This window comes from Salmo salar, chromosome ssa21 (assembly GCF_905237065.1).
Source record: "Salmo salar chromosome ssa21, Ssal_v3.1, whole genome shotgun sequence".
Lineage (NCBI taxonomy): Eukaryota > Metazoa > Chordata > Actinopteri > Salmoniformes > Salmonidae > Salmo > Salmo salar.
The window spans coordinates 11,347,635-11,371,539 of record NC_059462.1 but is presented as its reverse complement, the minus strand read 5'-3'; the positions used below and the strand labels follow the sequence as shown (position 1 = coordinate 11,371,539).

The following is a 23,905-nucleotide window of genomic DNA, read 5'->3' as shown; positions in this document are numbered from 1 at the left end:
TCATCAGTAGCCTACATAATGTCAATTCCCATTTTCTCAGTTGTTCTTACTGGTGAAGGTCACTTGTGCATATTTGATGGATGAAGTTTAGGTAAATACATTTTACGACTAAGACAAAACAGCAGTCTCTTATTGTAATAGTCAATCCTGCTGCTTCTCAGTGTTCTTGTTTCAGTTTATTCGTCTCTCCCGTTCTCTGCTATCATCAAGGTCATGTCACAATGAGGAGATACTGTTTCTGAATGGCCTGTTATAATGTAATGGGGAGAATAAAACTTGTCAGAAGAATGAAAAACGCAGTGTGGACGAGCAGCCGGTTCCTGTTTTGCTACCGATTGCTCTTGTCCGCCTGGCTGAAAATGTTGAATCTATTTATACCTCTGAGATGACTTCAGTGTTTTCGGGGGGTTTGTCAGCGTGTTTTACCCCTTCCTTCCCTCTCTTTCCATAGGTCTCCCGTGTACACTCTGGTTTGTGCGTGTGCTGCAGAAAGAGGCTTTGTTTTCTAGCTTACATCAATCTCCAAGCCCAGTTTGGGTCACAAATGCTGTTGTTGCTTCCTTAGCTTGTGCTGCACCGCCCTCCAATTCTCTTCTTCAGCTGTAAAGGGCACCAAGACTCTCAAAGGCATAAAACTCTGGTTATTATTTGGTTGGCTGTCATGGTGTCATAGAATTCTTCGGGTGAGGCTGCCTGCATTTTTGAACGACTATTGTAAAGTAAAATGTTAAATGTGATGTGATATGGCTTCAAACACCTTTGTTGTTTGCCCTTGTTGGCAGTGATCATAGGCAATCAGAGGAAAGGGAAATTATTCTAAATGGCATTGAGCCCCTAAAATAACCTTTTACTTTGGCACATTTACTGTATCTGTTATCAAATGACACACAATGTTGGATAGTACGCTACCTTTGTACAGAACAATAAAAACATTCGTCTTTGGTCAAAAGAACTGCGCCATATGAAGGTTTTACTCTAGACATGGACCGTGCTGACCTAATCAACCCAAAAGCCTGTGGTGTCACCTTCATCTCCTTCCCCCTGTCTCTCATACATCCTCACACCTTCTTCCTCTAACTTACAGCTTTCGCTCATGGCGCCACTTCCATGGAGACCAGACCAGTGCCCCCCTCACCCCTCTCCATGTCCACCACCAGGGCCTCTGAACTTGACTCTCTAGACAACGGTTTCTTTGTCACAGACCTAGTGGCAATGAAAGCTGTGCCTAAGTTAAGACTGTGGTACTGGAGGCATACATTCATTTTTAGCACCTTTCACTGATCTCTCACTTTGTAATGTGCGATCCGCAGTGCTGGCCATTCTATTAGGGCCTTTTTAATTAAGGAGCTGAGTTTCCCAGTCTAGGCAATAATGTGTATGTGGAACGCAGTTCACTCCATTTTTTTTCTCCCTGGGGAAGTACGGTGTCTGCATTTGTTTTACCCAGCGATGTTTGTTGAATACAGTACAATACCACTATATTAAATCCCCGCGAGGACAATTTAGAAGGCGTCGTCACAAGAACACAATTACATATCCTTCATGTAGGCTACTATTCACACAACATAATGTAGTTCTACATTACAGTACAATATACTAAGTGCAATACGGTTGGTAATACGATTTTAACATTATGCAGTTTTATCACAATTAAATGAAACCCTATCTGAATTACAGCAAAGGGGTGAAAGGAAAACCTGCCACTGGACATCACCAGATACAAACTCTGCTTCCATCAGGTTCCTCCTCGTCAGTTACAGATGTCGACGAGGGCAGTTGAACAGAGATATATTAGCCACTCTTTCACTTCTAATCTCTCTGTCAAGGCAATGGACAACGTACCGCGCAAATGTTTTTAGGCCTTTTGTATTGGAATACAAACCACATCAGACAAAAGGCACTTAACGAGATGATTATCTTTTAATGGGGTGAGGTGACACTGCTCTCCCCCATCAGACAGAACTTGATGGCCCAGATAGATGTTGTCACAATCGAACAGAAAGGGCATTGGGGAGTGTTGGTGAAGACAGCGAGGCTAGGCTTCTGTATTGACCTTCACACACACACACACACACACAGACCACAAGCCTCAATGTAAAGGGTATGCCGTGATTGCCTTTAAATGGCAGGATAACCCGCATGCTTTGCCTGGGGTTTGACTGACAGGGCGCCGCAGTTTCGTTAACAGTTAGCTGTTTGTTTGGGATTAGCAAGCCAAACGGCTCTTCTTAGGATTCACTGTCGCAGCGCAGCGAGAGCTACGCTCGTTGCTAGGCTAACGATGCAGCTTCAGACCCACACTGTGTTTCTTTATACATAATCTGCCTCCCTAGGCTTAATTTCAACAAAATACACACAATGAAGAGACTGAAATATGTGAACATATCCACCACAATGGACTTGGGGTCGTTCATTTTGATGACGATTTGACTTGTAGTCAATCTTTCATCCGTGGGTTCATTGTTAGGATGCGGACTTCCCGTCAAAGCATGTCCCGCTTAGACTAGCTCTTTTATTTATAGGAAGCTACATGTTGTCCTCCTGAAGGAGGTGTTTTTAGCCTGTTTGATGTCACTGGCATGCCATCAGGCTGCTCATGCAGTAGACTGTGGTCGTATACAGTAGCATCAGTAGGGATATCTGAATACATACTGGGGCTCTCTCGTGGTCAGGACTAATGCTCATCTTGATGCATATGAGTCTGAAAGAAACAGTCATTTTATGGACTCAGTGAGTTTGTTTACAATAACTGTGTTTGGAAGTATGTGCTTACATGTGAGATTGAGTGTGTTGGTGTATTTTTGCTCTCCTTTGCACTCTACAAAGTGTGTGCATGTCCTTTTGTGTGTTTGCCTGTGTGTCTGTCTGTTCGCGCACACACTCCAGGTTCCACCGCAGAGACTCGAGCTGTCTGTTTTAGCCGCTGCTGCACTCGGCGCAGATGTTATCTGAGTGACCTCTGCAGACAATAGGGGCCGACTTTAATTATCTGAACAACATCTGGATGCAGGGTAGAGAGAGGGACACGTCCTGGAGGTCAGTGCTAGTAATTGAAACGTAAACAAGACACGGCGAGCAGAGGGGGGGGGGGGGGGGGGACACTCTACACGCCTCTGTTGTTTATCTGCTTTCACACTTTTTCTTGCGGTCCGTTTTTTATTTCTCTCTCTGCCATTTTTCAAATTCCACCCATCTGTCTTTTTCTCCCGTTCCATTTACATTCTTTCTCTCCCGTTCCATTTCCATTTTACGTTGTAGTCATTTAGCAGAGCGACTTACAGTTAGTCCATTCATTCCATGACCTTGCTTATGAAATTCTTTCTCCTTTAAAGTCGTCTGGCTGATGCACAATGGCTGAGCGCGCACACTTGTAAACTCAGACCTCGCCCCGATGGCTGAGTGTGTGTCTCATCTGATGGCTGTGTGTGTGTGGCTGTGTGTGTGTCGTCCCGCTCCCTGTCCTCGGAAAAGGCCAAGAGCCACAATGACATTAAATTGGCACCGAGTGGAGAGAGAGATTTGACGTACTGCTCTCACTGTGACTCTGGATGAATGTTTCTCTACTTGACATATTCAATCTGTTTTCTTTGATCATATTTTGGACATTTTTTGGCCTACCTATTGTTCCTGCTGTAAGGAGGATTCATTGAATTTAGGAAGCCAAATTAACGGCTCTCTTACCAATACGATTCGGTAGGCTACTGACGAGTCACTCACTTTAAAGTCACTGTCTCGCAAGTCCTAAAAATACAAAAGAGATCTTTAGTTTACCTGTCCCGATGCGGTACCATGGACATATAACTACGCTGTATGATTTATGAATGGAAAGGATACAAGAGATCGACTTTGTTCAGTCAGTTCAACACTTTTTATAAACCCATCAAGCTTACTGTTCGTCAATCAAAGTGGAGAAAATAGCCTATGCTCCACTACTCCGTGGCTGCATATGAAACACGCCAGGGGCCAATGTAAAAGGTTTTTCCTACTGGCCCGGACATGGTGTAGTTCTTAAACGCATTGGGGTCATTCAAGCTACAGGTAGCCTAGTGGTTAGAGTGTTGGGCCAGTAACTGAAAGGTTGCTAGATCGAATCCTTGAGCTGACAAGGTCAAAATCTGTTGTTCTGCCCCTGAACAACCCACCGTTCCTAGGCTGTCATTGTAAATAATATTTTTTTCTTAACTGACTTGACTAGTTAAATAAAAATACAAAAATAATTCAGGGCCTATAGGTTGGCATGCTTTCTCTCTATATTTAGCTATCAATAGGCTACATTTGGTTATGATGATATGTATTAAAAAGCTGCGTAATATAATTTATTCTTTAGAATTGCATTGTATTAATTGCATTCATTTTTATTTCTAAAGTATGTAATTTTGAGAAGATTTAAAAATAGGACGCTGCCCCTTTAAGACAAAAGTTTCAAAAAAGATATCAACATGGCTATGTTAGGCAAGCAATGCTAGGTGTCTTTTTGTAGCTTTCTTTTTGCAGACTATCAACAGTAGCCAGCATATTGGTAGTATGTTCACTATTGAAGGTTTACTTTTGTAAATCATTTTCCCTAAAATAAAAAAGATCAGCGAGTACATTGATGGGTGCTTCATTTTGCTCTACGTAGTTTGCGTGTGCTGTGTGAAAACCAATAGTACTTTTGTCAAAAATGTGTCATTCGCCGTGCGCTTTCAATAAAACACAATTCACGGATTTCTGAATCATGAATTCACTGACAACGGAGCAGAGCGAGGCTTGCGTCTAGCAACGTCACTAGTCACGTGACCCGTTTTTGCAGCTGTTTCAGTACAGCACTACAGAGAGAGAAAGAAAGGGGGAGAGGGCAAACTCCATTGAACTAGTTTCAATGTATGGAATCACTTGGGAGTTTTTGGATTTTGGGTAAACTTCTCCTTTAAGTGGAAAAAGAACCTGGTTGAAAATGACTCTAATCGGCGGTATAGCTGAAAGCCGGTGCTAGTGGAAAACACTGTAATCTGTATTTGATGACCAGGAGTTTACAGTAAATGTAAATGCAGAATGGGTCCTTCGAGGAATGACCTTTACCTCAGGCTTGAAGTGCTTTCTCCACGTGTCCTCCACTTGACTTAGTTTGAGGTCAAGGGAAGGTCAACACAACAAGGGGAAGAACACCAATGCATCAACAAACACTCCATTTTGGGGGGGATTTCCCATTGATCCAAGGACCCTCTTTTGTTTAAAACCTTATTTTGTTTAGTGATGAGCTTGGAGAGCATCCATTTACTGTGAAACTGACTGAGTGATACTGCGCTCTTGCCATTGGCCCGTAGGTTTAGACACTGTCAATTATATGGGAACATGGGCCAGCTGATGGTGATTTAATTGGACAGGGGCATGTGTGAGCACGCTGGAAACACAACGGCACTTTGTTTAAGGAGAAGAGAAGTGTCCTCTGGAGGACTTGGCGGAACAGAAAGCGAAACTATCAACGGCTCTGTAGCTTCTTAATTGCTGCACGAGGGGATAAACCCAAAGATGAATGTGGATACTGTACCCTTTTTCTACACGCCATATTGATTGAGCTAGGATTGTTGTGATTGATGCGGGACTGTACAGATATCCAAATCACATCCACAGAAGTTGACCCGTTAAATCGTTAACTCTTCAGGTTTAGCCCTATACACCTTGTTTTAATCTCGTACCAAACAAACGTTTTGAGATGATGGAGGAGGGAGAGCATGGGATGTTTGATTTTCTTTGCAGAGACCAGGGAGAAGGCAGCACAAAAGGCCTCGCGAGGTAAAAATATGAACCTCTTGATCTTGATGACAGATGCGCAGTGCTGATGCTCTGCTAAAGCCGAGCGCTAGCTCTCTCCTTTTCTCCCACTCGCCATCCCTCCTCCTCACCATGGAACTCTCCTCTCACACTTGCTAGCCCACCCACGCTATCACAGCTCTCCAGACCTACGCAAGTTTGTTTATGATTAACTGGCTAGCGTCTTTTCATATATCTTTTTGTGTCCTTCGAGAGGATGCCAAAAGCAAATATGCAACATGTCAGTCAACAATTAGTGAAGTGTTGTATAGAACGGCGAGGGAAAAGAGGATTCTCTCTCTCATGGGCGTGGACTAGGTCAATCCTGGACTGGATCAGCCAACCAGCAGGTGAGAAGGTCCATTGCTTTGATAAATCATTCTCTTTTTCCACACAGGTAGACTGCATCTCTTTTCTCTGGGTGAACAGCAGCGTACTTGCTGCCTCTACTCTGCAGCAGTGTCGAGAGGCAAGGCTTCTTACCGTGGCACTAGCTACGCAGTAATAATTCAGTGCTCGCTGTGGTGGGCAAATAAAGGGATGGTGTGTTAGTTCCAAGCTGTGAACCGGAGACAAACATGCGGCAAAAGTGCTCATAGTTAAACAAGTTCTCCCTGGTGTCATATGAACGCCTAGTGTGTTTGTCTGTGTATTTGTGTGTGTACACACGAGAACTGTTTGGGTAGTCTGCTGCTGACTATGTACATCAGCCTTGACAACTGCTACTCTGAGAGACTGGAAGCGGGCGTACCACAGGCACAGCTGGCACCACAGAATCCCACGAACCCTAACATGCCCGCAGAGGAGGGCAAACAGACAGTTACCAACTGAAGGGTCACACTTCACAACCAAAGCCATCCTGAGTCACTTATAGAGTTTTCCACACTATTGCAAACTGCATGTGATGGATATTTTAGCACTGACAGGTAGACTAGAATTACAGTATTTGCTCAAGTGTTACTCCAAAAAGACTCCCAATCTCATCTCCCCCACACAAAATCTCCAATTAACCTCTGACTGAGGGAACGTAGTAATCACTGAGAGGATTCTCTGCCGTTCCATTCCCTCTATGATCAAATTGGCATGAGCACAGAAGCTGTGTTACCGGGCTATGGTTGGTAGCTCCGGCGGAGTGATTTAGCTGGTGTAATCCCTGACCCCTCTTGTTTCCTCTGGTTTAAGAGAATGGAGTCCAAGCCGATCCTCTCCTTTTGTCCCGGGCTGTGAATCGCTCAGGCTGTTTGGGCCATTAGCCAGGCTTAAACTGAGATCCTGATGCCCGACGCAGGGCTCACTTCAGTGTACACTGCTTACAGATCTTATCTCTCTTTTTTTTCTTCTTACATTGCCCCTTCTTAAGGTCCTGGCTAAAACCCAGTGAAACTATGGTGGTTTATTAAAAAAAATATACTTTGGAAGTATATTACATATGCACCGATTTTAAATCCAGCTGTATGCATGTATTTAAAATGTCTGGATGTTGGAGGGTTAAAAAGGGAACTCTAGAGGTTACTTTACCAGCGAACTGTGAATCCAACCAGCAACACCTGCTGTTCACGAGGAAGCACTCTCCCTGTCGGAAACCAGCAGCAGGCATCTTTATGTGCCACACACAGCCAAGCTCACCACGCTGGGCCTCACCACGCTGGGCCTCACCACGCTGGGCCTCACCACGCTGGGCCTCAGGACACTCCACAGATCTGCTTACTCACAGATCAATGGCAATTTACAGCTGTACTTGGACTATTATGTAGTTGTGAATACAGCGCTGCCAGTTGCCTGTTTGATCGTTGAGCTTGGTTTGAATAACCCTCATGGTGAGTGTAAACAGGACCTCTGTAGTAGGTTTGAATGCCTCTCTGGAAGTGGGTGTGTGTGAGAGAGATACATTCTTATAACGGAGGTCTCCGTTCGGTTATGCAGAGCATCTGACCTGTTTGTGATGCCCACGCTGATCATGAGAAATGGGTGCCCGGACGGAGAGCATGAGACGGTGTCAGGTCGGCTGAGCCCTGCTCTTCTCGAGGACAACCTGCGGCAGCAACTCCACAGCCTCCGACTGCATTACATGGCCTACACCCCACAGCTCTAAAAGTATCATAGTACATAGCCTAACAGCAATATTTTATATAGCCTGAAAGCTAGGGATCTATGTTTTTTGTACCATAGTTTATCATTTAGCCTGTTTCATATTATACTATGTTTCCCTGTGCTGTATAGTCGCCTTAAAAACAAGACTAAGTGCATCATTATACTTTTACATGGCATAACTGAACGTTACAATACAACATTATATGCATTCCAGTAATACTAACATTTTGAACACAATTTAGCATATTATGTTATACAGAGCAGCTTACAGTGTATATTAAAGCTACTCCACCCGATGACTGGATGTTTCTGTTGCTTCACTCTCCCTGCTTTGCTTTCCCTGTAACCACGGAGAGCTCAAATCTAATTAGCTATGGCTTTTGGCTTAAAATGTTGTGTATAATCTTTTTTTTTATTTAAGTGATTTGTGCTTCCCCCCACAAACATTAGAGCAATTGAATTTAATTGAATTTATTTGGGGTAACAGACATATACAACAAAATGTACAATGTGGACCCAGAGGATATCACTTATAAATATTAATTAAAACACTTGTTTCCAAAGTGGTCCTCGATGGTAAAAACAATAACACATATAAAGATTAAAAGGCAAGACAAAATTGCAAACAACATTAAGTATATTCATTTATATTGACATCCTAAAAAGTGGTACTATTCACTGCACTTTTCCCTAACTTTAAAATTCAACCATATTAATTTCACATTCCGACCTTAAAAAACTATCTATTCATTGCACATCATGCCTATCATGGGGGGGCACTCTAGCGCAGACGTCAAATGAATCTGATGTGTCTTGGCAGATCTTCTCTGATCAGAAGCTGAATGCGGGCCCAAATGCAAGAAGGGTACCATACTTGTGATTCTCCCTCTTTTTCTTCCCCCATCACTGCTGAGGTCCAACAAGCTGACTATCAGCCAGAAAAGCCTATGTGTGCTTTTATGTTGTGGGCAAACCAAAAAGATCCCACGTTTTGTTGGATTTTTTGTGTTCCCCCTCATAGATATTTGGCTGACTTAAAATGGAAGCCCCAGATGCACCCAACTCCCTCCCTAAATCGCACCTGACTGTCAGAGCCTGAACGCTTGGCAGTGCCACCCAGGCTTGGTGTCTTTTGCGGTTCACTTCACCCGGGTCTGACATGTGGTGTAGAGGGGTTTTCGCTTTAAATAACAATCCCAGGATCATCAAAGTGATGAGTGTCATCAACCTTTAGGGGTTTCTCGCTGACTGGAGATGGCGTGCCGGAATTAAGATGACTTCTGTTTTTCCATCTCAAACATTTGTCATCTATTTGTCCATTGCTTAATTGCATTACCCCATTGGCTGAGGAGTCAAGGGAAAGGAGGCCTCACACAGAGTATGACTCCTGAGATGCAAGGTTGACGTCCTTTCAATGCTTCAGACCATGTACTGTATCTCTCAACTTGGCTCACCGGCTGTACCGAGTCATCCTGCTCCCACTTTTACTGTGTAAAGGCTTTTGAAAGTTCCGAATGATGACTTCACACAATTACGATGAAGTCCCAGGCTTGTTGCTTGACAAGGCGATTCATCATGATTCTTTGTTGCATAATGTAGTCACTCTAATCATCATGGCCACTCTAATCATTATGGTCACTAATCATCATAGTCACTCTAATCATCAGTAATTCTAATCATCATAGTCATTGTCATCATCGTTGTCACTCTAATCATAGTCATTCTAATTATCGTAGTCATTCTAATCATCATAGTCATTCTAATCATCATAGTCACTCTAATCATCATAGTCACACTAATCATCATAGTCACTCTAATCATCATAGTCACTCTAATCATCAGTAATTCTAATCATCATAGTCATTCTAATCATGATAGTCACTCTAATCATCATTGTCACTCTAATCATCAGTAATTCTAATCATCATAGTCACTCTAATCATCATAGTCACTAATCATCATAGTCATTGTCATCATCGTTGTCACTCTAATCATAGTCACTGTAATCATAATAGTCACTCTAATCATCAGTAATTCTAATCATCATAGTCACTCTAATCATCATAGTCACTCTAATCATCATAGTCATTCTAATCATCATAGTCACTCTAATCATCATAGTCATGGTCATCATCGTTGTCACTTTAATCATCAGTCATTCTAATCATCGTTGTCACTTTAATCATCAGTCATTCTAATCATCATAGTCATTCTAATCATCATAGTCACTCTAATCATCAGTAATTCTAATCATCATAGTCATTGTCATCATCGTTGTCACTCTAATCATCATAGTCACTCTAAGCATCAGTAATTCTAATCATCATAGTCATTGTCATCATCGTTGTCACTCTAATCATCATAGTCACTCTAATCATCCGATTAAATCTCTCTAATCATTATGGTAAAGTAGGCTTAACGTTTTGTTGTCCAATTAGTACACAAATTTGGAAAACATATATTCATTTGTCTGCAGTAAGTCAAACATTGTAAATATATGTTTGATGAAGTAGTAATTACTTTTGGTCTGAGGCCTGGTACTTTCCTGTCCATTTCGTGTTGTTAGTCAACCACATACAATGAAGACACACAGCACAGTTTTGCTAGCGTTTGATGACTTTGGGGCAGAGATGAAGTGGCTTAGCGGCTAGTTAGCGACCCAGTGAGCTGAGACTCATGGTGTGTGTGTGTGTGTGTGACGACGAGTAATACATCATCCTTTGATTGATGGCTCTGTAGCAGTTATTTGTCTCCCATCGTCACAGAGTGTGACACTTCTTCGTGTTTGACACTCATGCTGCAGAATGGGCCAGATAAGTGGGCCGCCGCATCCTTCAAGCTTCTGATTGGAGAGAAGTTTATTTCCATCCCCACAGTAACTTGAAAAGTGTTATTGTCTCTGTTTAATCTTCTGCTCTGGGTTGACGCTTACTCATGTGGACATAGACCTCGTGTTACACCCCCCCACCAACCTTTATCCTTTTGACCTTGACTTTTATAGAGGCATGTTCTAGTATCTCCCATATACCCTGAAACTAGCTTCACATTAGTTCATGCAATGAGATGTGAAAGGTGATGCTCTTTTTTGTTCTGATATTGTACTGACGACCATAGGGCTGGTGGCACAGTACCACAGTGGTCAGCACTGTGACAGCCAAGGGGTTGTGCGTGTGACAGTGTGGGCAAGACTTTGTGCGTTAGCTGTCAGCCGCCTCTCACTTCTCCAGTCGCCTTCACATTGCACTTGGGCGGGGGCTATCAGGATAGCGGTGTCCCCCACCCCTATCATAATGGAGGTTTTTTTGGGGGGGGGTGGAGACACAACTTTGATGGAACCTTCTCTCTCGCTGATGTGGGACTTGAAAGACAACTTCTCCTCATGCTCAGTGAACCAGGACAATGTGGCTGTAGCCAGGGAGAAGAGCCAGTAACTGGCACATCTTCCTGCCCTATTTTTTTTTCACAACACATTTCTCATTTCGACCTTGGTATTCCTAAAATTGCAGGAAATTATGTTTTCGTGACGCACTGACATGTATTATTCAGTCACAGGCCTGCCTCTGTGGGTGTAATTTGCTTTACCCCCCCCATTATGAAATCTTGAAATATTTATGAGCGAGCGACTTGGAAGGTTTTCAATGTTTGCCATGGTGGGTGAGCTTACACACAAGCCTTACAAAGGAGCGGTTTAAGAATGTCCCTTGTGAACCCAGTTGTGCTTTTATGTTATATAGAGATACATTTTCCATTCAGTCCATTACGAGTGCCATTCTTGGATATGCATGTTGTTCATATCAGTTCTACTCATGCTGCGATTTAATACAATCCAGCAAATGTATCTTTGCCTGAAAAGAATGCCTAAGGAGCATATCCTTTTCAAGGTCAAATAGACATCCACATACCAGGAGAGAAGGATAGCAAAATCTAGATGTCTGTGTATTCCAGAGGCCCTCCAAGGCACTTGTTCTAATTCCAAGCAATTTTTTCCATGGTTGTACACAGGAGGGGGGTGTATTATCCTATGTTATGTATGTATAGCTCTAAGGCAAACATTTTTCAATTGGGAATGTTGGCTGCTGGCTTCGCGTCTCCGCAGGTTTGATAATTGATAATAATTGATTTAATGATCTATTTGTTCAAACTCTGGGCTCTCCCCACTCGTTTGAATCTTAATTCAGATTGATTCGTCCTCCATGTGTCGCACCAACATGGCCTCAAACCACGCCTTTCTCCAGAGAGACTGTTGCCGGGCGGAAATGACAACACTTTAGCACTGTGGCGCATTTTTATAATGCTCTATGGAAGGATGGATGGGGTAGCATTGCCAAGTACCTCTGAGCGCAGACTAAAGTGTTTTAAAATAACTTCTGACTCCTTTGAGTTACTATGCGTCGATACTTCAAAAGTGTAAACTCTTAAACCCTTACTATGTATCTGTTTGTCCTCTGTTGTTGCGTGCCTTTCTTTTTTTTCTGAAATCAATACTTTTAAGTTAAACATTAAATCAAATACAACCACCGACTGTTCCCCCATTGCTGTTGCTCTAAGACGGCAAGTCAATGCGCATGTGCAAAATTGAATCTCAACAAGGAAACAGTCCGTGGTTGTATTTGTTTAACATTTTATTAAACAGTATGGATTTCAGCAAACAAAATAAATTGCTAAACATCAGAGGACAAACACAGTTACACGGCAGAGTTTCTATTTTAATTCACCGGACATTTTAAGAAATTTACCGGAGCCATATGCATTGGGTGTGTAACCTGATTAGGGCGCCCACCCACGGTGCTCAGAATATCACATTTTCATTATGGTAATTCATTTTAACAGAACATGCAACTCGGATGCAACAAATTCCAATGAGCAATTTGAAGATTGTTAGAGTACGTAGGCGGCGCGTCCATAAGGCTAGCGGAAGCTAAGCTTTCCCCAAAGTTAATTGAATTAAATTGCCAAAATAATATAGCATAATTAACTTACTCCCATCTATACAGAAATAAATAAAATCATTCAAAATAGGCTACTACACCAGAAAGCATGATTTGGCCACAGAGGATCATTAGCTCTTTAAAAAAAAAAAAAAATGTTTGATTTAAATCAAATAGCCTACAGTCGGAAGGGCTGACAATTTGGGCAGAGCGAACGGCAAATACCAAATAGATGATTGTTGAGTTGTGATTGTCAGTGAAAAGCAGAGAGACCCAGCCAGGCATATCGCAATATTTAAAAATACAATCGCGGGGAAACAGTTTGGAAAATGAATGGCTATTGTTGTAAAGAGAAGATGATGAAAAGTAGGCTATCTTATTGGTACCAGCCGGAGAACATCGTCCATATGATTGTGCATATTCACTGTTTTCATCATTGGGTCAGTGCCACTTTTTGTTGGTTTTGGACAATCATTCCCACCTCCAGGTGAGATGGGTGCCATATTGTATTTGTCTCCCCTTTTCTTAGGTCTATTATATGGATTAGACAACTTCATTTTTATTGATTTATTGAGCCTAAAATTACCTGCTAACAGAAATCCTGGTAGGTTTAAGAATTTAGATTTTTTTTAAAAATATCAACGCATAACAACTCGAAGGAGTCGTTGGTTCATTTAAAAAAAAAAAAATCTGCGCTCAACTCCGTGGAGAAGGTACTTGGCAAGGGGTAGCCTCTTTTGTTATTATTTTGCTCCCACGCTCTTTGGCTATGGTATGCTCCATGGTCAGAGGGGTTTGCTATGCTCGGGTCTCATTCTCTCGCTCTCTCTCTCTGTCTTAAAAGGAGACCTGGTTTCCTCTTGACACAATACTGTTTTGATCAGTCACACGTGATAAAAAATCTGCTTAAGCCATTGCTAATCATTCTAGGTCAGAGCTGTGAGGAGCCGCCCTTTAATCTCCATGCAAGATTTGTTTGCTAGTGAAGTGTATACACGCACACTACAGGCTTACTCTATGTACAGTATGTGACGTACACACTATCAATTGAAATGGATTTATTGCAAATTGTGAAAAGTCAACTTGGCCCGAATGGTTTTTTGAACGAACAGAGTACCAAGTGGGGGTCAAACGTATGTTTTCCCTTCTGAAATATTCCATATTGACCAATATTTCTTCTCAGTTATTTTAGTTATTCTGATATTTGCAAAGCCTCGGTTTTAAAATTGCAACAGGGTTGGGGTCAATTCAAAGCAAATTCCCTGTTTTCAAAGTTCATTTTAGGATTTAATTTGGATCAAATAGTCTTTACAGTGCCTTTGTTTGTATGAGAGAGTGAATGTGTTTATAAGAATCACTTGACATATTAGGTTTTGAGGGTTAATGAATTGGGAACAGAAATACAGACACATAAACCCTGTTCATCACTTGATCACTGACAGTTGAATACGTTCATTGAAATGGAATCACCAACATTCACGTGAAGATCCCCTCTACTCAAATCTAATTTGAATTCACCTTCCGAATGGCTTGGAGTGTAGCTGGACTATTACCTCATGTCTGCCTGGTTATTGTACTGTACCATGTTCCCTTTATATTCTGACGTCAATGCTGCATATCAACTAGTGAAGAATACACACTGCACTGTGATAGGCTTTGATAGAGAGCACCAGACAGGGGATTCTTTCTCCTCCAACTGGATGAATGGATGTGGATGAATGGAGTTTGTCCTCTCTGCTGCCTTCCTTCTTTCATGAGCGAGGGAGGAGGTAGACGGCCTGGGGAAGATTAAGAGGGAGTCCGTCAAATGAAGAAGAGAGAGGGGAGAAAATGCTGACGCCTCAGGAATGGTCAGCCACCGCATTACACTCGCTTTGAGGGAAGAATTTCCCTGTCTACACACATGCTCGCATACACATATGCAGATATATCTATCTTAAGGTATTCCAGTACAATATTTCTTCTCTCTTATCTCCTCTCCTCTCTTGGTCACTCATGCTTGCCCTTTTTCTGCTTCGTGCCTTTTCTATGCCCCCAAAAACCTGCAGCCCTTGTCCTAGCTCTCCAGGACCAGTGTTATATTGAAAAACCATTATTCTAGGCGACTTTGCAAAAACCTCACATACTTATTTAGTAAATAGTATTTACTATATGATGAGTTATCTAGAAAAAAAGAAACGCACACCTATAAAGGCGAGGTGCTGGCTAGCGGAGTAGAAAACTAGAAAATAAGGGAAAGCCGCACACTCTAAGAGCTCAGATGCAAAAATGTAATAACCAACGTTTCGACAGCGAAGCTGTCTTCATCAGGGTATCATCACAAACACTGCGAGATGAGTCATTTATATAGTGTCAAGAGACACACAGGTGTTTGTAATCATGGCCAAGTGTGGCCTAATATCATTGGTTAACTCAAATATATAAAAAAAATGGCATACAAAGAACATACAAAAAGACAAACAAATGGATAGCATACGATCATAGCATTTGTAGTCTAAAATGTATCTAACAAACAATTACAATGGCAAAATCACAATAATCACAAGAATGGCTTCAGATCAAAGTCTATGTTGAGACCGAAGGGAGCAAGGGTCTTTAAATAAAAGATCCAGGCAGCCTCTCGTTTTAACAATAAATTATCTAGGTCACCCCCTCCCCTCGGAAGGGTGATGTTCGATGCCAATATAACGCAGAGACAAAATTGAATGGTTTGCTTCCAAAAAGTGGGCCGCAACTGGGTAAGTCAAGTTTTTGCACCTAATGGTGCTACGATGCTCTGAGATACGTACTTTTAATTCACGCTTTGTTTTACCCACATAATTTTTACCACAAGGACAAGTTATAAGATAAATAACTGCCTTAGTGGAACACGTAATAACACCTTTAATTGGGATAGATTTCCCTGTTTGGGGGTGTTTGAAGGATCTACATTTATAAGTGCCATTGCATTGAGCACAGCCATTACACTTGTAATTTCCATCCAGTATGGGCGCAAATAGACGTTGTTCAGGAATATCTTGGGGTGGTAAATCAGAGTGTACCAATTGGTCTCTGAGATTTCTGCCCCGCGAGAATACGACCAGGGGAAGGTCAGAAAACACATTACCGAGACTATCATCATATTTCAGAATGTGCCAATGTTTGTGAACGATTCCTTTAATTTGTTCAGAGCACTTTGAATAGTGGGTAGTGAGAACGCAAGAATGCGTCTTTTTGCGAGACTGACCTTGAAAAAGGTCATGTCTCGTTTTGTTTTGAATTTTCTCAATGGCAATATTAATCTGATCCTTGTTGTACCCCCTCTCCTTGAACTTATCCTGCATCTCAGCCATCGTCTTTTGCCGTTGTAATAGTTTGTTAGATACATTTTAGACTACAAATGCTATGATCGTATGCTATCCATTTGTTTGTCTTTTTGTATGTTCTTTGTATGCCATTTTTTTAAATATTTGAGTTAACCAATGATATTAGGCCACACTTGGCCATGATTACAAACACCTGTGTGTTTCTTGACACTATATAAATGACTCATCTCGCAGTGTTTGTGATGATACCCTGATGAAGACAGCTTTGCTGTCGAAACGTTGGTTATTACATTTTTGCATCTGAGCTCTTAGTGTGCGGCTTTCCCTTATTTTCTACTATATGATGAGTTAACAGCGAGAGGTCTTTAAGAGGTCTGTGTCTAGTCACAAAGCACCGCTACCACGACTGTCCCCTCCACAGCCACCTGAAAGTCTTTTAGAGCGGTCACGTTTACCACAGACAGACAAGCGACCATAAGGGCATTTTGAGGATTGTTAAAATGCTGCAGAAACAGGGGTAGTAGATCAATATTTAATTCCACGTTTTTATAGCGATCAATGCGGCCGTATTGACGTCTTAAAAAGATAGCGCTCCTGGTCAAAGGAGCAGACGGGGCTTTTTAAACAGTACTCGACTATTTGATGGACAACTTGATTGATGGGTTTGGCTGAGTTAAACAAGTGGAACTGGGTTGGAGGGCTTGAACAGAAGCGAACTGAAGTGAAGTGTATTTTAAAGCAAGTTCTGCCTCAGCCGAGTGCATGGAGCAATAACAAAGGTTGTCCTAGAAAGACGCGGAGTCACGCTAACTAAAACGGACACAATCGCACTCGCGTGCGATATGCTCAAAGCCTCATAGTGACCACACACAGACACCCAAATGTCTACTTTCTTTGGATCCACACCATAACATTTCTGCAAGCATGCACGTTTTAGAGTTGTATGGACCCTATACAGATCTATGGACCATTGAGTCCAACTCAAAAATGCACACGTACACACAGAGAATAGAAGGTCAGTGAGTGTGAGTGGATGTCGTGATGCTTGGTTCCCACTGACCCTGCTGGGGAATGGTCTCTCCCTGAGTGGACACACACTCTCTGAGACGGAGCCTCTGATGCTCTGCTGTTCATTTCTCTCCCACCACATGCATGCAGGCACACACACACGTGATAACAAACACACACAGCGCATTATCCTGACGAGACGGAAGGAACAGCCTGGGGTGGGTGTTTTTTATGTGTGTGTGGGGAGTTTGGGACGTTACATCTGTGAGGGTCATATTTCTCTGTCCCTTGGATCTCTAATCCTTGCTCTCCATTGCGTGCTCTCTCTCTCTCTCTCTCTTCCTCGCTCCTGCTCTCTTTTCCCCATCTCTCTCTTCCTCGCTCCTGCTCTCTTTTCCCCATCTCTCTCTCTTTCTCTCTCTCTCTCTCTTCCTCGCTCCTGCTCTCTTTTCCCCATCTCTCTCTTCCTCGCTCCTGCTCTCTTTTCCCCATCTCTCTCTCTTTCTCGCTCTCTCTCTCTTCCTCGCTCCTGCTCTCTTTTCCCCATCTCTCTCACATTTGCTTGTGTTGTCAAGGACTCTCTCTCTCTCTCTCTCTCTCTCATTTGCTTGTGTTGTCAAGGACTCTCTCTCCCCCGGCCACATCCACTAGAGCTGTGCTGCAGCAGCCTTCGTCCCCGGTAGGAAATAGGTTCTGATTGGTGGGACAAGTTGAATAAATTACACAAGCACTGTTATACTCTGCAGTGGCCAACTGTGTTCCGACTGATCTCTCTCTCCCTCGCCTCTTTTCCCATTTCCCCATGTCTCCATCACATATCTTTCTCTCCTCTTTTTTCTGAGCCACCCTCTCATTGACTTGTTCTACTCTACCGTTATCTCATCTTCTCTTTAGCTGAATAATGTTAGCTAGTCAAAAAGCTTGTTAAATAGCTATTTTTGTAAATTAACTTTGACAATAAATATTCATAGTTATAATTACTTACGTTTACTTCCATTTTATTATTTTTGTCAGCCATCTTCCCTGAAGCAACTGTCCAACTTTTGAGAACCACTCGATAGAAAGTCTTCACCTCGATTCGCTTCGTTTGGAGGGCCAACTAGGGGGCTGAAAAGGCACTACGCTTCTCTCAAAGTTAAATTAGAATACCACTCTGACAAAGCCTTGTTGGGGCTCGCGGGATTGCGCAAAATGGAGGGGAGGGCTAAGAGTGGGTGGGAGGGGGTGGTGTATTGGGATTGAGTTTGAGTTGCACCTGCCCTTGGCTTGTTAGGCCTTGTGATTCACTGCCAAAAAGATAACATGAAACACAACTCTCCAGGAAGAGGCCTTTATTGTTGATTTATGGTGAGGATTTCCCTCTGTGTGTGCATGCGTGAGTGAGAGAGAGAGAGCGAGATGAAACAACATGATGGTGGGAAAATGAAAATGACAGTTCTCTGAAGTGTGGATTTTCAAAATTGAGTTTGAGCTTCGAGACAGAACCTCTGAATGTCATCAGCTCACACCGCCTGTTGCATCATTGGCTATTGTCATCATTATCACAAATCAGTGAATGATAATGATTAAAGGATTACACAACAGTATAATTTTATCCTTTCATCGTTATCATCACTTAGATTTTTTTGTACTAAATATCCTCAGTATCAGCGTCTTTGATTTGACTGTAATGCTAATCTTAATTTATATATAATCATTTTTATGTAAACTGTGACGATTATGTTTGATCATAATCTTATGCTTGACTGTTATAATTGAATCTATAACTGCGATTTGACTTATTCTCCATCATCTTAAAGTTATTCATCATCATCATCCTCATCATCCCATGGTTGGTATGTTTGTATATCCTCCCTATGTATGTGTATGAGTATTGCTGCCTCTGCCAAGAAGCCTGGGTTTTCATGGCACAGGTGGTAGTGCACTTGTCACGTAACCTGCTCTATTCGGTTCATGTGACCAATAACATTTGATTTGACTTGACACACACACATACAAACACAAACAAGCGCGCACACACCCCGCTGGCCACGGGGGAGCTACAACTTGGATGTTTACGGTTAAATCAGTCAGAAGAACAAGAAGCTTTTAATGCAGCGCTCCTCTTCACTCCCCTTTTAATGAGTGGCCATGACTCATAATCTATAGTGTGTACTTACCCTGAGGGCTAATCAGCCTGATGAGCGGTCGGTGTGTGTGTGTCAGGTGTATGTTGAGCATCATGACTGTCGTATGGTTGACTGTTTTTGTTGTGATGTGGATCTTTTCCTCTCTGGCTGTCTCTAATGCTTGTCCTTTTACAGTAATGTAAAGTGTTTGTCTTTTACATCACACCGTGCCTATGGGGGTACCACAGGGTTCAATTCTCGGGCCGACTCTTTTCTCTGTATATATCAACGATGTCGCTCTTGCTGCGGGTGATTCCCTGATCCACCTCTACGCAGACAACACCATTCTGTATACATCTGACCCTTCTTTGGACACTGTGTTAACTTCTATGGGCTAGGTGGAAAGTTTTTTGTCAACGTTTATGATGACGTTTTTCATCCGGCCGTGAAAATACTGCCCCCTAGCCCAGACAGGTTAACCTGTTATAGATAGGGGGCAGTATTTTCACGGCCGGATAAAAAACGTACCCGATTTAATCTGATTATTACTCCTGCCCAGAAACTAGAATATGCATATAATTATTAGCTTTGGATAGAAAACACTCCAAAGTTTCTAAAACTGTTTGAATGGTGTCTGTGAGTATAACAGAACTCATTTGGCAGGCCAAAACCTGAGAAGATTCTGTACAGGAAGTGCCCTCTCTGACCATTCCTTGGGCTTCTTGACTCTCTTTATTGAAAACTGAGGATCTCTGCTGTAACGTGACACAACCTACGGCTCCCATAGGCTCTCAGAAGGCGGGAAAAAGCTGAATGATGTCTTTGCAGCCCCTGGCTGAAAAACATTTGCGCATTTTGATAGTGGTCGATCTGAGAACCATGAGACTGAGGCGCGTGCACGAGCCGACCCCATGTTTTTATTATTTCGTCTTTGAACGAAAACAACGACTCCCGGTCGGAATATTATCGCTTTTTTACGAGACAAATAGCATCAAAATTGATTTTAAACAGCGGTTGACATGCTTCGAAGTACGGTAATGGAATATTTAGAAAGTTTTTGTCACGAAACCCGTCGGGCGCGTAACCCTTCGTCACCCTTGGATAGTGTCTTGAACACACGAACAAAACGCCGCTATTTGGATATAACTATGGATTATTTTGAACCAAACCAACATTTGTTATTGAAGTAGAAATCCTGGGAGTGCATTCTGACGAAGAACAACAAAGGTAATCCAATTTTTCTTATAGTAAATCTGAGTTTGGTGAGGGTCAAACTTGGTGGGTGTCAAAATAGCTAGCCTGTGATGGCGAGCTATCTACTCAGAATATTGCGAAATGTGCTTTCACCGAAAAGCTATTTTAAAATCGGACACCTCGATTGCATAAAGGAGTTCTGTATCTATAATTCTTAAAATAATTGTAATGTTTTTTTGTGAACGTTTATAGTGAGTAATTTAGTAAATTCACCGGAAGTGTTCGGTGGGAATGCTAGTTCTGAACGTCACATGCTAATGTAAAAAGCTGGTTTTTGATATAAATATGAACTTGATTGAACAAAACATGCATGTATTGTATAACATAATGTCCTAGGGTTGTCATCTGATGAAGATCATCAAAGGTTTGTGCTGCATTTAGCTGTGGTTTTGTTTTTTGTGACATTATATACTAGCTTGAAAAATGGGTGTCTGATTATTTCTGGCTGGGTACTCAGCTGACATAATCTAATGTTTTGCTTTCGCTGTAAAGCCTTTTTGAAATCGGACAGTATGGTTAGATAAAGGAGAGTCTTGTCTTTAAAATGGTGTAAAATAGTCATATGTTTGAAAAATTTAAGTTTTGGGATTTTTGAGGAATTTGTAATTCGCGCCACAACTATCATTGGATATTGGAGCAGGTGTTGTGCTAACGGATCGTCTAGATGAAAAGAGGTTAACAAACCTCCAAACAAGCTTCAATGCCATACAACACTCCTTCCGTGGCCTCCAATTGCTCTTAAACGCTAGTAAAACTAAATGCTTGCTGCTTGCTTTTCAACCGTTTGCTGCCCGCACCCGCCCGCTCGACTAGCATCACTACGCTGGACGGTTCCGACTTAGAATATGTGGACAACTACAAATACTTAGGTGTCTGGCTAGACTGTAAACTCTCCTTCCAGACTCATATTAAACATCTCCAATCCAAAATTAAATCTAGAATCGGCTTCCTATTTCGCAACAAAGCCTCCTTCACTCACGCCGCCAAACATACCCTCGTAAAACTGACTATCCTACCGATCCTCGACTTCGGCGATGTCATCTTCAAAATAATCTCCAACACTCTACTCTGCAAACTGGATGCAGTCTATCACAGAGCCATCCGTTTTGTCACCAAAGCCCCATACACCACCCACCACTGCGACCTGTATGCTCTCGTCGGCTGGCCCTCGCTACATATTCGTCGCCAGACCCACTGGCTCCAGGTCATCTATAAGTCTTTGCTAGGTAAAGCTCCGCCTTATCTCAGCTCACTGGTCACTATAACAACACTCACCCGTGGCACACGCTTCAGCAGGTATATCTCACTGGTCATCCCCAAAGCCAACACTTCCTTTGGCCGCCTTTCCTTCCAGTTCTCTGCTGCCAATGACTGGAACGAATTGTAAAAAATCGCTGAAGCTGGAGACTTATATTTCCCTCACTAACTTTGAACATCAGCTATATGAGCAGCTATCCGATCGCTGCAGCTGTACATAGCCCATCTGTAAATTGCCCATCCAATCTACCTACCTCATCCCCATATTGTTTTATTTACTTTTCTGCTCTTTTGCACAGCAGTATTTCTATTTGCACATCATCATCTGCACATCTATCACTCCAGTGTGAATTTGCTGAATTTGAATTACTTAGCTCCTATGGCCTATGTATTGCCTTACCTCCTCATGCCATTTGCACACACTGTATATAGACTTTATTTTTTTCTATTGTGTTATTGACTGTACGCTTGTTTATTCCATGTGTAACTCTGTTGTTGTTTGTGTCGCACTGCTTTGCTTTATCTTCGCCAGGTCGCAGTTATAAATGAGAACTTATTCTCAACTTGGCTACCTGGTTAAATAAAGGTGATTAAAAAAATAAATGAAATCTACAGTGCCCTCAGAAAGCACTCCCACCTCTTTCCTTTTTCCACATTTTGTTGTTACATTTTTTGTCAACGATCAACACAAAATGCTCTAATGTCACAAAGTGGAAGAAAAATTCAAACAGTTGTAAAACTTTTATGAAAAATAAAAAATATCTTGATTAGATATGTATTCAATACAGCTAGAATCACATTTGGCAGCGATTACAGCTTGGAGTCTTTCTGGGTAAGTCTCTAAGAGCTTTGCACACCTGGTTTGTACAATATTTGCACATTTTATATTTAAATTTCTTCCAGCTCTTTCCGTTCGGTTCTTGGTCATTGCTAGACAGCCATTTTCAATTCTTGGCATAGCTTTTCAAGCCGATTTAAGTCCAAACTGTAACTAGGCCACTCAGGAACATTCAATGTCATCTTGGTAAGCAACTCCAGTGTATATTTGGCCTTGTGTTTTAGGTTATTGGCCTGCTGAAAGGTGAATATGTCTACCAGTGTCTGTTGGAAAGCAGACTGAACCACGTTTTCCTATAGGATTTTTGCCTGTGATTAGCTCTATTTTTGTTTCTTTTTATCATAAAAAACTCCCTAGTCCTTGCCGATGACAAGCATACCCATAACATGATGCAGCCACCACCATGCTTGAAAATATGAAGAGTGATACTCAGTGACGTGTTGTGTTGGATTTGCCCCAAACATAACGCTTTTGTATTCAGGACATTTTGGCAGTTTTACTTTAGTGCCTTATTACTAACAGGATGCATTGGAATATTTTTATTATGTACAGGCTTCCTTCATTCTTTTCACTCTGTCAATTCGGTTAGTACTGTGAAGTAACTACAATGTTGTTGATCCACCCTAAGTTTTTTCCTATCACAGCCATTCAATTCTGGAACTGTTTTAAAGTCACTATTGGCCTCATGGTGATATCCATACTCCTTACTCACCGGCAACTGAGTTAGGCAGGACTATTCGAAAAGGGACACAAGCAATTTTTTGCTGAATGTTAAATAGAACAGCCAATAGAACTTACAGGTAGTTTGAAAGAAGAGCAAACACGCAGTGGCAGTAGGCTATAGCTGTTACAGTATTTATTCAGACCCATAACTATTCAATCTTTGTGAAGAGAAGTGAAAGCCTTCTGCATCTAATTCCAGTCCTATATCATTCAAGGATGTCATTCAAACAAATTATGAAAGGAATGAAGCAACAATAGAGAGAGGGAAAGAGGAGGAAGGCTAATAACATTAGGGGTAATATTATGAAAGGTATATATGCGTCAGCCTACTATTTATACGAATAGGCCTTATTATATTTCACAATTAAAATCAAATTCGCAAGTCTATACTTGTGACTTTATTGGCTGCATGTGCTGCACCAGAATCACATGTTCTCTTCTGCTTTATCACGGTTTGAGTGATGTGCGTAATTCCAGTCCATATAATACAGTACAGTAATACAGTTCACACTCAAAGATTTTACCTACAGGAGCTAGTTTCATTTATTTACCCAAGAGAGCATATAGCTGGCTACATCTATGGGCTTTTGTTTTTCTGTC

At 41.9% G+C, this 23,905-nt stretch overlaps 1 protein-coding gene across 3 annotated transcripts in view; it reads left to right on the top strand.

Annotated features, from left to right (window-relative positions):
• Positions 1 to 23,905, top strand: part of adarb1b (adenosine deaminase RNA specific B1b) — a 187,878-nt gene that overhangs the window by 38,774 nt on the left and 125,199 nt on the right. The window contains exon 1 of one of the 3 annotated variants that reach the window (XM_045704426.1): positions 6,125 to 6,143. The exons of the other annotated variants lie outside the window; for them this stretch is intronic. The gene's annotated coding sequence lies outside the window, so the exon portion shown is untranslated. Of the gene's footprint in view, positions 1 to 6,124; positions 6,144 to 23,905 lie in introns of those variants that run through there. 3 annotated transcript variants of the gene reach the window in all.